The sequence below is a fragment of the Anabrus simplex genome, chromosome 7 (assembly GCF_040414725.1).
Source record: "Anabrus simplex isolate iqAnaSimp1 chromosome 7, ASM4041472v1, whole genome shotgun sequence".
Lineage (NCBI taxonomy): Eukaryota > Metazoa > Arthropoda > Insecta > Orthoptera > Tettigoniidae > Anabrus > Anabrus simplex.
This window is the reverse complement of record NC_090271.1, coordinates 102807437-102823144: the sequence shown is the minus strand read 5'-3', so window position 1 is coordinate 102823144 and position 15708 is coordinate 102807437.

Sequence of the window (15708 nt, the reverse complement as noted above, 5' to 3'; positions counted from 1 at the left end):
CTTCAATCACAGAAATTGCTCCTTATCTGGAAGTAACCCGGAGTGTACCGAGCTCCCCGCTTAAGGGGTTAATTTTAATTAGTATCAAAATACAATTCACCTCCTACGTAGGTACAAATCCTATGGATGCCCACAAGAAAAATGATTTCTGCAGATTAAATTGTATCTGAGAAACGTGTTCGTTCTGGAAAGTGATCGAGTACAAGTATATATCGTCGCTGTGCGAGCAATAACCTCGTACTCCACTATGCTCTTCCTTCTTCATTGTTCTCTTTAAGGACTGGTCACGCCTCCCAGCCACACATGGATATACAGTCCATCAGAACAGCGTTGGTTCTATTCGTTATCCTATGCTGCTCTGGAAAGCAAAATGAACGTTAAATTAAACTGTATGAGTGTGTAAATTCTTCATCAAAATATACATTCTTACAGCACGGTAAGGTTCATTTTCCTTTACGAACTGGCCAAGGAAAATGAACACAATAAACATTGTTCTGATGGACTGCATGTCCATATGTGGCTGAGAATAGTGAACTGTCTTGACGAAAATAAGTTATAGAAAGGGCAATATAGGATACGAGGTATTCCTCGCGCTGTAACGATATGTTATAAGGAACACGGAGGATGCACATACGCCAGGCTCCATGGCTTAATGATTAGCATGCTGGCCTTAGAAACCGGCCCCAAGGTGTAAGGGTAGCGTGTCTGCCTCTTACCCGGAGGCCTTGGGTTCGATTCCCGGCCATGCCAGGGTTTTTACTTGGACCTGGAGGCTGGTTCGAAGTCAACTCAGACTACGTGATTAGTATTGAAGAGCTAACTGACGGTGAGATAGCGGCCCCGATCTAGAAAGCCAAGAACAACGACCGAGAGAATTCGTCGTGCTGACCACATGACACCTCGTAATCCACAGGCTTTCAGGTTGAGCAGTGGTCGCATGGTGAGCCAAGGCTTTTCAAGGGCTGTAGTGCCATGGGGTTTGGTTTCGTTTTTTATGCTCGCCTTGGATCCATGGGGTCCTTGGTTCGACTCACAGCTCGGTCGGGGATTTATACTTTCATAAGTTAATCCCTATATCTCCGGAGCTGGGTGTTTGTCTCGTCTTCAGCATTCAAAATCACCTTAGTAGGGCCCCGTCCTCACATACACGCACTTCGACTTTACGTACTTTTATTATTATCTTCACGATGAGGCCATATAGGGACCCCGTATCAATTTCAGTTCATCCTTTCTTGTTGATTCTTCTTCCGTTCTGTTCAGTATTCATTTTCCACAGATCTCTTTGAACCGTGTTCCCTTTTCATTCTTCCTTGGAATTCTTCCATCCTTAAAACTTTCTTTTTTTAATCCCCCGTTCTCCTATTTTATTTCTTTTCAAATCTTTCTTGACCTCTTGTATCCAGCTCGTTGTTTACTTGTTCTCTCTAAGATACTCGATTATTATTATTATTATTATTATTATTATTATTATTATTATTATTATTATTATTATTATTATTATATATCTTTGGCATAACCAGTTTCATAATATTATCAAGAGCGACTTCGATAATACATATTTTTGTATTCCAAATTAAATTCGAATTTCTCACACCAACCCTCGTCATCATGGAAATGTTCTCACGACCAATCACCACTCTACAGGATCTCTGATGAGTTTAACTATACTCTGAGAAAAATTTCCACTCTGGATCTAAACAATACCATTCAAATATTTATACATTATTCTAAATGGTATTAAAGGATATGATTAAGAGAACTTCAATTGTGTGTGTATATAATATCATAACCGACCTGCATAAACTTAATTAAAAATAACACGCTTTTTAAGTCGGGTTTAAATATGATTTAAAAGCAATGCAAATATTAAACATCAGGTAGCTAATTAGTTACCATGACTTCTTTTATTATTTTAGTAAAATTAATATTTTTTGTGGTCTCTCTAAACGATTTAGAGGTGTTTATTTTTATTAGTCTCATTATTTATAAATAATGTTACTTTCATTAAAACCGTCCATTAAAAGCGACGAATTAAACTTTATTGTATAATGTGTAACATATCTGCCTGTGTAGGTGTGCTTTACCTGAGGACGTTTGTGCCATATTATATAAATTAAATTAAATGTGTTTTGTCATTATTGAAATCCTGGTATAACATATAATGTCACAGAAATGGTTGTCTTAAATTTCAAAATTCAGTCATGTATACCTTGTAAAGTATTAGAAATAGTACGAGGTATCCTGGATTAAATCGATGTAGCATTTAGCAAGGAATACGTCCTCAAGTTTATACATATTAAGTTATGGCCACTAAGTGTGTGTAAACTTGTCAACTCAAGCACGTAAATTAGAAATATAATTGTTTAGTTTTTACGGCAGAACATGTACTGAACCACGTATAAAGTAATACAACTGAAAAACGCACCTAACCTCTGCTGAAAATACACAAATTCTCTCGGGGGTCAAACGTTGTTAATGTATAACATGTCCTGGTGAAAACAGATTTTGTTCTAAAGAAACACAACTTCACGGTTTAATGAATTAAGGAAGCAGCTTTTTTAGTGCATCGGCATTTTCCACATTGACTGAAAGTGTTTGTAATTTATTTATTTGTAAAATCCATTTTGTAAATAATATTTTGAAAATCAAAGATCACGGTTTATTTTTCCGAACCGCAACGTAGACATATCCATGCCCATGATAGGTTCCCAGTTACGTCCCACGTTCCTTGTTTGTTATCGTCAAGTTGCCCTACTGATATTTACTTCTGCTGTTTTCGACACAGTTCTATACATGATTACGGTGTGTATAGTGTTTAGTTACCCTGTAATTTTAATTACTTTCCTCCCTTTATCTGTGGTTTTGTGTAGCCGCTGTAAACGGTAACAATTAGATTAAGAGTAACCAATATCAAACCAACTAAATATAATCGTAACATGTCTAAAAAATAGACGATGGCTCTACAAAGAAGTTAATACTGCAGGACCAATGAAATGTGACCTGTAACAAGCAAGTTAGGTGCGTTTTTGGAGTCTCGTAACTGTGAGCATACACTCAGGAAATAGTGAGTTCAAATCGCACGGACGGCAATCTTGGGGAGCTTTTCTGTAGTTTCCCGTTTTCACACACTAATTAAATGCACGATCGCTACATTCCCAATCCTAGCCGTTTCCCATCCTTACGTGAGCGGAAACATTCTAATGTGACGTTACTAAATAAATAAATAAATAAATAAATAAATAAATAAATAAATAAATAAATAAGTCTGAGAACAAAACTAAGGCACTATAATACCGTGATCAACCCAGAAGGAGACCTTAGATTTAACAAGATGGAACAACTGGAGAAGAAAGAATGGAAGATCCTAAGGAAGATCTGGGATCTATGTATGTTGGTGGACAACGAAGATTAAGACCTAACAAAATGTTATACAAAGAGACTGAGGGAATTACTGAGTCGATGAAGAAGAGACAAAATACAATTTTATTGACATCTCCTAAATATGAATCAAGAAAGGATGACTCGAAAACTCGTTACACATTTCGAAGAGAAAAAAATTGTTCCCAGGTGGTTTATGGAGATACATGCTGATATGGAGATATTGGGCATTAGTCATGAAGACATCCAAAACAGGAACCACTTTCGACAATAATTTTCAGACTTCAGGGGCTTCCGAGAAGAAGGAAAAAAGAAATCTTCAAAAGTGATTTTTCAGAAGAAGGAAGCGGATAAGCCAACGAATGAATATTGGCAGAAGATTAAAGCCAGGGGAGGGAAAAATGATTCAGGATACCGTAGTTGTTACTAAGTGGTTCATAATGGCCAAAATGGAACATATATAGTAATAATAATAATCAATATAATATTAAATAATAAATAATAATAAATAAATAAAACTATTTTTTCTGCGTAACATAGTGAAGTAATATCCTAAATGGCGGCCCTCTTCCATCATCATATGGCATCATAACCGAGGTCAGACTGTCAGACTGGTCTTTCGTGTTCACTATGAGATAATGAACACTGTCGTCGTATGAGTTGTCTAGGAATTATCTCGAATCCCAAACTCTCATACTTTTGTAACAACCACCGGACTAAAAGCGATTCCGAAACTACAGTACAGCCATATTCCACCTCAAAACCACAGTTCTGCTCCAGTCATTCCGGTAGAAATTCTTCACTCCCTCACCAGTGCGTAACGAAATATCCTTATCATTAAAACGCACCTAGCATTATGATTGATAAGAGCACTCTTAACCTAGCCCATAAAGCACAGAAGAATTCTCTTCCTCTGTAATTATTCTCCTCTCAACTGCTTTGGAAGTGGAGAAGAAAAAATCCCATGCTTTATCATTAAAATTGCCTTGGATATGTAATAGAGAAAATAAAGGAACAACTTTCCTCTTGGTAGAATATTATGGCACGAAAGTTAGATAACAAACTCTCTTCCAAGTTAAAATAGAGTCCATTCCACATCTCTTGGCAAGTTTAACGACCAAGGCTAGATAAATAGCCGACATGGGAAGTATGCTGAGGTAGACTGATGAACTGTAAAAGCATAAGAAAAGTATCTCATTCGCTAAGAAAGTGTCTACAATTGAAATATCGCTTTTAATGTAGCAGCTGTTATTACTTAAAGTGTCTTTGATTGGGCAATGCGAATTATTACATAATTCATGAAAGAAGGCAGTCTCTGCCATTACAGAAGATGGAAGAAAGAAAAAATGACATTCAATTCTTATTGTGAGGACTCGGAGAGGGCGAATATGGAAGTGAACGCTTCTAGCTAGTTGCTTTACGTCACACCGACACAGATAGGTCTTATGGCGTCGACGGGATAGGAAAGGGCTAGGAGAGAGAAGGAAGCGGCCGTAGTCCTAATTAAGGTACAGCCCCAGCATTTGCCTGGTGTGAACATGGGAAATCACTGAAAACCACCTTCAGGGCTGCCGACAGTGGGGTTCGAACCCACTATCTCCCGAATGCAAGCTCACAGCTGCGCGCTCCTAACCGCACGGCCAACTCGCCCGGTAGTGAACGCTTCAAATTTAGCCATAAATATGATTGTAAATTATTATGACCATCATCATTATCATCATCATAATCATAGTCGTCGTCGTTATCGTTATTTAATACTAGTTTCAACCAGCTATGTACTACGCGTGGACAAATCCCATCACCCCGTTGATAGTTTATCTCCTTCCTTCATCTTCCGTCAACACTCCTTTATTCTCTGGCTCATCCTAGCTCGTTCTTCTTCTGAGAGCATCCTTCTCTTTGATTTCTCCTAGGGGAAATGCTTCGCTTCCCTTTCCCAACAATTGCTTGTTTTCTGCACCTTCTCTCATCATCCCAAATTTTATTAAGTCGTTATGGACTTCTTTCACCCATGTCACTCGCATTTTCTTGTTCTTCTGGGATGTACGGATCCTGTTTGGTTTCCTTCCGAGGTCCGTGCCTTTAATGTATTCATGAAAGGCAAGTATCCTTCCCTTCATCGTTGTTGAGATCTTAACCTCTTAATACGGAGACAAATTTAGTTTACCCTAGACCGGGCGCGCCAATTTCTATCACACTACCGGGCGCGCGGTTGACTTTGTCAACCAGTTACGTTTTCAGTAGTTTACAGGCTTCAAATCGCATAAACATTTAATTTAACGGCGTTTTATCTTTTGTTTCAATGTTATTCTTCAAATGAAATCAAAAACTTGGATAATCATGAGCACGTGAACTAATTCTGATATGAACATAAATACTGCGCCTATTCAAAATGAGTTAAGCAGTAGATACGTAATTAAATTAAAATAATGGTAATATTTTAATATTCGCACAATTATACAATGAAATGATCAGATATAACAGCCAAAAATTAATGGATGAAAAATAAACTTTGTTACTATGTCCAGGAAATCTTTCACACCTTATCCCCCGAGCAATGCCATAATATCACTGCGGTTCGCAAATTTAGCATCACCCTTACGGCTGTAATTCACTTCCTCCCGCTTCCTAGAAATGTACAAATTATTCCAGTATAATAGTTCATCAACCATCTCAGCGTATATCAACTGCATGAAACAGTCAATTTCTGTTGATACCTTCCTCGCCTCCCCTTCTGGTCCTGGCAGTATTTTTACAATATTCCTTGCTTTTATCCTCGAGTAAGTTTTGTAAAGTCCGTCGTGGACCACATTGTTCCTCCATCTGTCACGAAGATAAATTTCCTTTCCTTATCGTCTTCTCACTGATCCGATACGTTTTTAATTTCCTCCTCCCCATTCAAAAAATCCGAAGCAGCGTCCTCTATTTCATTGGACAACTGGCAAAAAATGTCAGATATGTCTTCATCATTGACAAAACCAGACCTAAAATAGAAATATACTATATGTAATTACGCCTGACTTTCGCTAATTACCCGAAAAGTACAGAGGACAGGAAATTTTAAAGAAATAAATTTTACTTACATGACCAGGCGCGCGGTTGACTTTGTCAACCAGCTTCGAGTTCCAAGATTTCGCTCAAAATAATTACTCACGTATCGCTTCCGCTGTTGTCGAAATTAGACTCAACTGAAGGTCAAGAGTGAGAGCAAAGGTATTAGTTGCGAGGTGGTGGAAAACTGACAGTTCTGGGAATTACGGCTTAAAATAGAGCGCTGGTTGACAAAGACAACCAACGCGCCCGGTCTACGGTTAAAAAACCATCCTTTGTAACATTACTGATATGAAGTAAGCAAACTGGACATATTTGGTGAATACTCAAATTATGGAAGTAATGCTTCAGTGAGAGCACTACGTAATGGAGTAGGTGAGGTAAATATGGTTCAAATGAGGCCCAAATCCATTTAGTACCGAGTGGTATACTCATAAAGCAAACTGGTATTGGATATGCAAGGAATTGGTGTTGTTCAGGCAAGGAAATAAAGGAGGAAATATAGGTTAATAGTGGTTTTATTATATGCTTACTTCAAAAAGGATAGACAAAATATTGGAACATGGCTCTTAGTTACGAAATAATCCTTTGTAACATTACTGATATCAAGTAAGCAAACTGGGCATATTTGGTGAATACTCAAATTATGGAAGTAATGCTTCAGTGAGTTCACTACGTAATGGAGTAGATGAGGTAAATATGATTCAAATGAGGCCCACATCCATTCAGTAGCGAGTGTTTATGGAACACAGTAGAACATAATGAACGTTGGTACTGTTAGCTAACCTTCAACGTAATTATTGTAAACTGTAATAGGATAATATAAGAGGAAGATTGCAAGGTTAGGAAACACTTTCTGTATTTCCGAACTAATCCCAAAAATAATTATTCAGTAATTCCACTTATTATAAATACGTAAACTCGTGTTCTCATATTTCTCGAGGAGGTTTAGCACTTTCCAGGCTCGTTCCAAATGTAAGTGAGCTGCATGTACCTTTTTAATCACGTACTAGTCTTCGCGTCATTCTTAAATATCTGTCAGTACTGGTATTCGAAGTCGGATGTCCAAGGATGGCAGCTAATAGCGTTAACCGTTACGTTACGGAGGTGGACCAATTCTAATTATTATGAAGTGTTACAGTTAGAAAAGTATGAGTACCATATCGAATATAAACTACTTTATAATTCTGAATTCAGCGGATATTTAAGAATGTTCAGATTCCTATCTCTATCTGTTTTGCGTCCCACTGATAATGACGGGTCTTATGGCGACGATGGTATAGGGAAAGAGTAGGGCATGGAAGGAAGTGACCGTGGTCTAGTATGAAAATGGTAAACAACGGAATACCATCCTTATTTACGGTTGTCGACAGTGGGGTTCGAACCTACTCCGTCCTGAATTCAAGCTCACAGCTACCTGACCCAAAGGACATAGCCAGATCTCGCTGTGATATTGGTTTGTTGATAAAAGCCACTATTGAATATACGGTGAAATGTGTTCTTCTGACCATTTATACTATATATTCCAAAATGCTAACATAACCTCGATGGTACCTATTTTCATTAAACTAGAAGACCGTTTCCCGTACCAGTGGGGGCAGTTGAATGACACACACGATGTCCATTGCCTGTCGTACGAGGCGACGGAAAGCGGCCTCAGGGGCTGTTAAATTGGGAGCGTGGGTTTGAAACCACGGGGCCCTTAGCTGAGGTTCCAGGATTCTCAGTTTCATTTATCCTATCCTACCTCTCTTGGTCAAATATAATTCTTTTCCGACCCTGACGATAATATGTTTCTGAATTCTATGGAATCCTTCATTTCCACGCCCTTCGTGGCCCTTGTCTTTCTTTGGCCGATATCTTCTTTTTTTCTACATCTCGGACCCCTTCCAATATTTCCTTCTGATTAGTATTAATATAGGATGGTTGACCAGTTGTACTTCCTCTTGAAACAGTAATCACTACCACCACCATACGTGAAGATATTCCAGTTACAGCAAGTCCCACTCCTTGGCTGAATGTTAAGCGTTGAGGCCTTTGGTGCAGAGGGTCCTTCCATACAGGGTTGGCGTCAGAAAGAGCTACGGGCCATGAAACAGGGCCCAGGACCAAATCTGCGACCCATCAGGTGTGCTAAGGCGGTAGAAGATGACGATTCTAATTTCAGTAAATAATATCGAGATCAACTCACACTTACAGTACACTGGGTCGAGGACAAAAACATTTTCGATAGTTAGCTCGTACTCAGTCTTAAGAAAATGTTCATCCATACACATTCTGCATAGGAGAGGCATCAAATCCAAGAGGCATAATCGTTTATTGTTTTCGATTAATATCGTTTAAAGAAAAAAATAGTTTGTTATACCCATTGGTAATTGCCCTTGATGATGCTAATATTAACACTTAGTATGCCAAAGAACCTAATTAATAATTAAAACTGATTACTTAATATTGTTTCGTCGATGAGAAAGCTGGTTGTAGATAAGAAAGGTGCGCTATTTACATCTATATAAATAAAGTTGTACGGGGTCTGCTGTCTGTAATGTCGTTTGTTTTGCCAATTTTTCAGACATTTATCCGTTTTAGGTCAACTCAAGATCAAATCAGTGGTTTTTATTTTTCGTGTCTGTCTGTTTGTTCCACCATCACGTCAAAATGGCTGGATATATCTCAACCGAACTTCATCCCAAGGAAGGTTTCGATATGCGTATAATTTTAAAATCTTTGAATAGACGGCGGGTTTATAGGAATTCCTCAATTTTCTCTTATACTCTTGATTTTCTGTAAACTACATGGACCGTATGTGAAACGTCTCTTCATTACAAACAACTATGCGTATATTCATAATATACCTTACTCTTCAAATGACGGAGAAATTTACTATTTTCTGCAGATACCATGCACTGCATTTAGTGAGCGACAGATTGACAACGAACCTACAGGTTACCATGGCAACGTCTCTGACTGTTTGCCAGCAGGGAAGTAACGTTTTGCTATTTTCCTCGTCATTCCTTTAAATTCTTGGTTGTTCCTAGGGGAGAAAGCAAGAGAGGCGTCAATCGGCCATTCTGCGAGATATTGGCGGAATATCATTGGAGGCTAAAACCGTCCTCAAATAGCTTAAGTAATAACACAATTATTCATCTTCTTATCTGTTTACCTAAGATTACCTGTCCCTAAATTTCTCCTGTTTCCGCTTTCTTGTATACATAACTCACACCAGCATAATTTATTGAGGAGCATTTGATTTTCCAATACACTTTTATTTACATATATGTCGTCATCCGGCTATCCTCAGTTATAATCCATTTTCTATTAATTTCAACATTCTAAACTGTATTATTTCCTTCCTTAATTACTCTGTATGTATGCGAGTACTAATCCTGAAAGCTGGATACTCTTTCTTTGAGTAAATATTCTAAGCTATACAAATGTATAACTTTTGGCCCCGGAAAATATCGAAATATTGATGCAATTTTAATGACGGTGCAAACCTTTGTTTCTGGGTAATTGGTGGCTAATCGATAAGTCGTAACACAAATCAGAAAGCACAATCGCCTTTCATTTTGGATAGATCTACAAGTTTGGTCCTATGACTTTTTGTCGTATTCCTATCTGTATTTCTTGATTTCAAGTTAAATTTTTACTTTTACACGTATACTGTATGTTATCATTTGGCACACTTATAGGAAAGATAGAATCATGACATTCGGCATGCACATTGACATGACCACTGGCCATGTGATAGCCAAATTTATGATTCTAGCTGTCACTTTGGTATCATAAAGTAGTATGTGAAAACTGTACAAAATTTCACTCCATTCAATGACCCTAACTCAATCTAAACCCATAAATATAGGAGATACGAGAAGATGGCATTGGAACAACCATGTATAACACTCAAAGAGGCATCTGATAGTGAAGTCCGTTTGTAGATATTTCGTAGAGTTTCAAATCAGTAACTCTCGAAATAAAGGTCTGCACTTTTAGAGTGTGTCTGTACATTGACTATTTTGGCGAAAATTCCGTACAGTTATCCGTTTCAGGTATGATAATGACCATCTGCATGTTTTTAGTTTTGGTGTCTGTCTGTTTGTCTGTTTGTCAATAACTTGGAAACTACTGCATATATTTCCACCAAACTTCATATTTAGAATCCACCTGTCGTTGGGTAGGTTTTCGGGCAAGAATTGTTTCTAAATCCCTGAACTGACTAGGGGTTTATACGAAACCGAAACCGTGATTTTGCATTCCCATAAAATACACACAACCAAATTTAATGTAAATTTACCTGCCTTAATGGAAATTAATTCCTAAACCTCTTTCCTCATATGCATCATTTCGATACGAGGATTGATAAGGGATATATTATTAACGGACCGTTTTTCGGTACAAGTCCCACCGGTCTTAACTCAAGAGCGTATGCAATTAAAGCGTATTTCTTATAAATTGAAAACTACTGAAGATATTTGAATCAAACTTTATATTTAGCATCCACCTGTCCGATGGTAGGTTTTAATGGTCAATAACATTTCATGTTCCCGGGATGGACTAGTGGTTTATAAGGAACCGAGATGGTGATTTTACACTTCAACAATATATATACAGTACAAGACCAACCTGACTGGAAATCGATCAAACTTGACGGAAATCAATTTCTAAAACTAAGTTTTTTCATGTGCATTTTTTCGACAGGAGGATCAATAAGGTAGATATCATGAACGGTCCGTTTTGCAGGTTAAGTCCAGCGAATATAGACTAAAAGGTGTTTTACGTGGAGCAGATTCCTTATCTATCTACATAAATAAAATTTTAACGACTGTGTGCCTGTAGATTGACTATTTTGGCGAAAGTTTCGTACAGCTACCAGTTTGAGGCGTACTAATGACCCTCTGCATATTTTTTGGTTTAGTTTCCTGAAAGTCCTAATTTATACCCTCCTCGCCGAAAATCCAGATTGCGGCATAATCTGCCAGTTGAAGAAGGAAACTGAAACATCGAAATATGGAGGCAATTGTAATGATGGTGCAGACATTCGGGAAGTCTTATTACATAACGGATGGCACAATCTCCGTTCAATTTGGAGTGATCTACAACCTTGGTCTAATGACTTTTTGTAGTATCTGTACCCCTTTTACGTTTGATTTTTCTCTGTTTGTCGATGTTAGGTAAATTTGGACTTTTCACATGCATAATTCATACTTTCAGTCACTTATAAGAAAGATAGGATCATCAAACCCTACACGAAAATTGGCCCACCCTGTAGCCATAAATGTGAGTCAGATACTATGTATGTAGCTGTCAGATAATTATCCGAAAAGCAATGCAATGTGGGATAACCTTACACATATTTTACCCTATTCAACGTTTCTGACTCAATATGATCCATGAATAGATGAGATATCATAGGACCAGCCATTTAGCCCGCTAAATGCGGCGCCTTATGATACAATCCTTTCTCGATATGACATACGTTTAGCAGCAGTTAATCTGTAAATGAAGATCTGCAATATTGTAAACAAGCATATACTTTCGTATGTCGATCTAATATATATTCACTGATGTCGATTTGTAGCGATCGAGAAAGGGTGTGTCTGATATTGCAATCACTATTCCCTACACTGGCAGTAGGAATGGGGTCCTTCTCCAACTCCTGTGTAACTGGCATTAGTAAGGAAGGCCTACCATTGTAATGAATAATTCACTTCTCGATTTGACTTTCAGAAGGCAAGGGAGCATACAGTTTTGTTTAGAACTCCCCTACCTGATTGTGTTTGGTTGTAGAAAAGCGTGCCCGCCATTATAAACCAATGTACCCATCTAAAATGTGACTGGCTTTAGGCATAGTGGCCTGCTTTAATGGAAACTCACCAACTTGGTGTGACCGGCAGTAAGCTAGCTGGAAGTAGGAAAAGGGGCTTGTCATTATAATGATAACTACACAACTCAATTTCGACTGGTAGTTGGGAATTTTCCTGCCATTATAATCAAAACTCCTCAACTGTAATGTGTCTTAAGTAGGAAGGGGGGCCTGGCATTGTAACGTAAACTACCCAAATCGATTTTGACCGCGCAGTAAGCAATGGAGCCTGCAGTTATAATGCAAACTTCCCAACTCGATTGAGAATGGCAGTAGGTAAGTGAGCCTGCCATTATAATCATAAATCCGTAACAAACACTTTACATTGGAAACAACGTATGGGGACCTCTCCATGCTGTTTCTTAGATAACGCTAAGAGGCGTGCAATCTTAAAACAATCTTATTTACTGCATGTACAGTATTTACTTCAATATCCGTATACAATGCAGAATACCGTAGCGAAGCACGGGTACATTTGCTAGTTATTAAATATTACTTGTCACTACGCGTTGTTGCTAAGGAGTTAACAGTGCTTGTATTCTGTGAATATTTTAGAAAGTGTCACTGGCTTGCTTGCGAAATGACAAGACTTCGTGCTGACGGTGTTCTTTATAAAAAGTAACCCGATAGCGAAATAATGATAGGACTGAGATTTACATACTCAATTATTAAATCTGTCGAAATGGAACGGATATCAGAAAAGAAGCATAACATGTCACAGATCCCAATCGTCCCTCAGAAAGATAAGGGGATTATTAGTTTTAAGTAATACACCCAAGTTAATAAGTGAAAAATACCAAGCACTCGCTACCAGCGGATGGCATGATGTCTTGAGGATGGCTGACAGCCTAGCAGCAGAACGAGTTATAGCAGGTAGTACCTATGTCAATAACCACTGTCGACATCGTCAGAGCGAGATCGAATTCATCCGTCATGTCTTAGGTCGCTCTGCACGTTCAATGTAACTCAAATTATTATTCCAGACATGACAGCATTCATTCGATCCGTGCCAAGAACTTGAAAAGTCTCAGCATGCTTGTCTATGAAGACGTTTGCACCATCTCCACTACTGGCAGAAATCGTCGAATAGGCATGTAAAAACAGAAAATACGGGTATATAATCCATCCAGCTGCCATACACGAGAATGGAGTGACAGAACCAGTAGATGTTGACGAAGATAAAAGAACTATACAGTCCATGTATCACCCATTAGCTTAACATCACCTTCAGACCCTTGACATTTTTAATTTATGGTACGAACCAGACGCTCAATTGCGTCTTTCTTTTGAGGACTTCTGCCTGAGATTCACAATCAGCAAGAGATGGCATCCATGTTGTTGCCCTTAGAGCATTTAAGGAGCCATCAGTATCTTGAGACATTGTTCACATTCGTTCTCGTGTCCACGCACTAATTGAGCCAAAAATGACAAATATTTTATTTAATATACTTACATTTAATTTTCTTTGTTCATCAGTACACTAGGCATACAATTGTGGAGTTATTGTAGTGTTCTGCAACCGCGTGGGCACCTGTAATTCTGCGTGAATTAATACGACTTATTAAAGGGAACTATCGAAATCTCTGAACATCAATGTCAAAAACTACAATTTTTAAATGTAGTCAGGATACGTTCCTGAAAGTCATAAATTTTAACCGTTTGATCAAAAACCTGGAGATCCATTGTTTCGTGTGAAAAGCAAATAATGTTTTCATTCTAAAACAGACGCAACATCTAATTATATCGCTTGCTACTATTTTAATTAATTACTATTTGGAATCATGGTTTGAGCGATTTAACGTCAATGTTCCAGATTATTACTCATGCTTGTGTGGATCCGTTCAAAATATGCACCATCTGCTTTTCGAATGTTTTAAATTTGGATAAGGAGCACATACTCTAGAGCAGGGCCTCTAAGGGTGCATGCGTGTTGTTGCCCTTAGAGCATTTAAGGAGCCATCAGTATATTGAGACATTGTTCACATTCGTTCTCGTGTCCACGCACTAATTGAGCCAAAAATGATTTGGAACAATAGCGCTGTCTCTCTCTTTCTCCACGCCTCTCTCGCTCGATCCACCTGTCTCCCTCTTCCTCACATTCTTCGTAGCGCTCCAAATCCGAGCCGAGTTGAACCGAGCTTATCCTAGTAACCCAGAGACGAAGCGTTGGTCCGAGCCTAGCCGAGTGGGACCGATGCACTGTGCACAGGAACTCTGCGCCTCAGTTTGCACGCGTGAGATTTTGGTCGACTGAGAGGCCTTGCTCTAGAGTATAGACTGTCACCTGAACTATTTTAGGAATTAATTGGTAAAACATTGCATCATATATTCAAAACCAATATAATTAGTCTTATGAGCTTACATTCACTCACCACATTTTTTTATTTCATTACAATGTTTTATCTATTGTATTTGAGGCATAACTATTAGCTATAACTCTAATATGCTGCGTAAAATAGAGTTGCTTTTCTCTTTTGATTTTTGAATCATAATAGTGAGTGTTGCGCCTATGAGCACTTCAATGGCAAAATATAATTCAACATTGAACACAGATTACAAGCAGCTTCGTACCTCTGGTGCTTGGTGTTCAGTTTAAGGAGCTTCTAGAAAGTGACACCACAATTAGCTGATGAATGACTAAATAAAACTGATAATTTCATACGCAAACACTTTACTGAACAGTTTGCGCTTCTACGGTGGTCAGCGCGTCAATTATAACGTGCAGTTGTTTTAGGAGATTAAATAATTTAACAAATGTTTTTATGAAAAACAAACACATGAAAACAGCAGAAGCACTTACGTAAGTAAATAATTAAAAATGGCGTTATGACTGATGGAGACGACAAAGAGATGGCATAATAACAGACTGTTCGCTAAGTTCTGTACGTTTCTGACTGGTATATCTTCAGTGAGCCTAGAAAAACTGCTATATGATGATATTTCAGCTTTGATGATGATGCTTGCTGTTTAAAGAGGCCAAACATCCATGTCATCGTCCCTTTCAGCTTAGAACTCTGACCAGAAAGGTTCTGTCATTTAGAATGCACTATTTCATTAACTATATCACAGCATTTCCGTTCTAAGTGATACATGTGCTGCGGGTCAGTGTTTCTCCCTTCAACATTGTCACATAGTGGTATTTCGAGGCGCAACGACATATATTTTATTGTTTTGAAAGCAGTCGTACGGAATGAAGGGACGTTGTTTTTATGCTGTAATTACTTGAAAAGTACATAGTCACAGAGAATTATTTAATTGTAAACGAGAAATCCAAAGCCAGCTTCCCCTCAAAGAGCGTACTTATTTACATTTCTTTTTTTTTTTTTTTGCTACGGGCTTTACGTCGCACCGACACAGATAAGTCTTATGGCGACGATGGGATAGGAAAGGCCTAGGAGTTGGAAGGAAGCAGCCGTGGC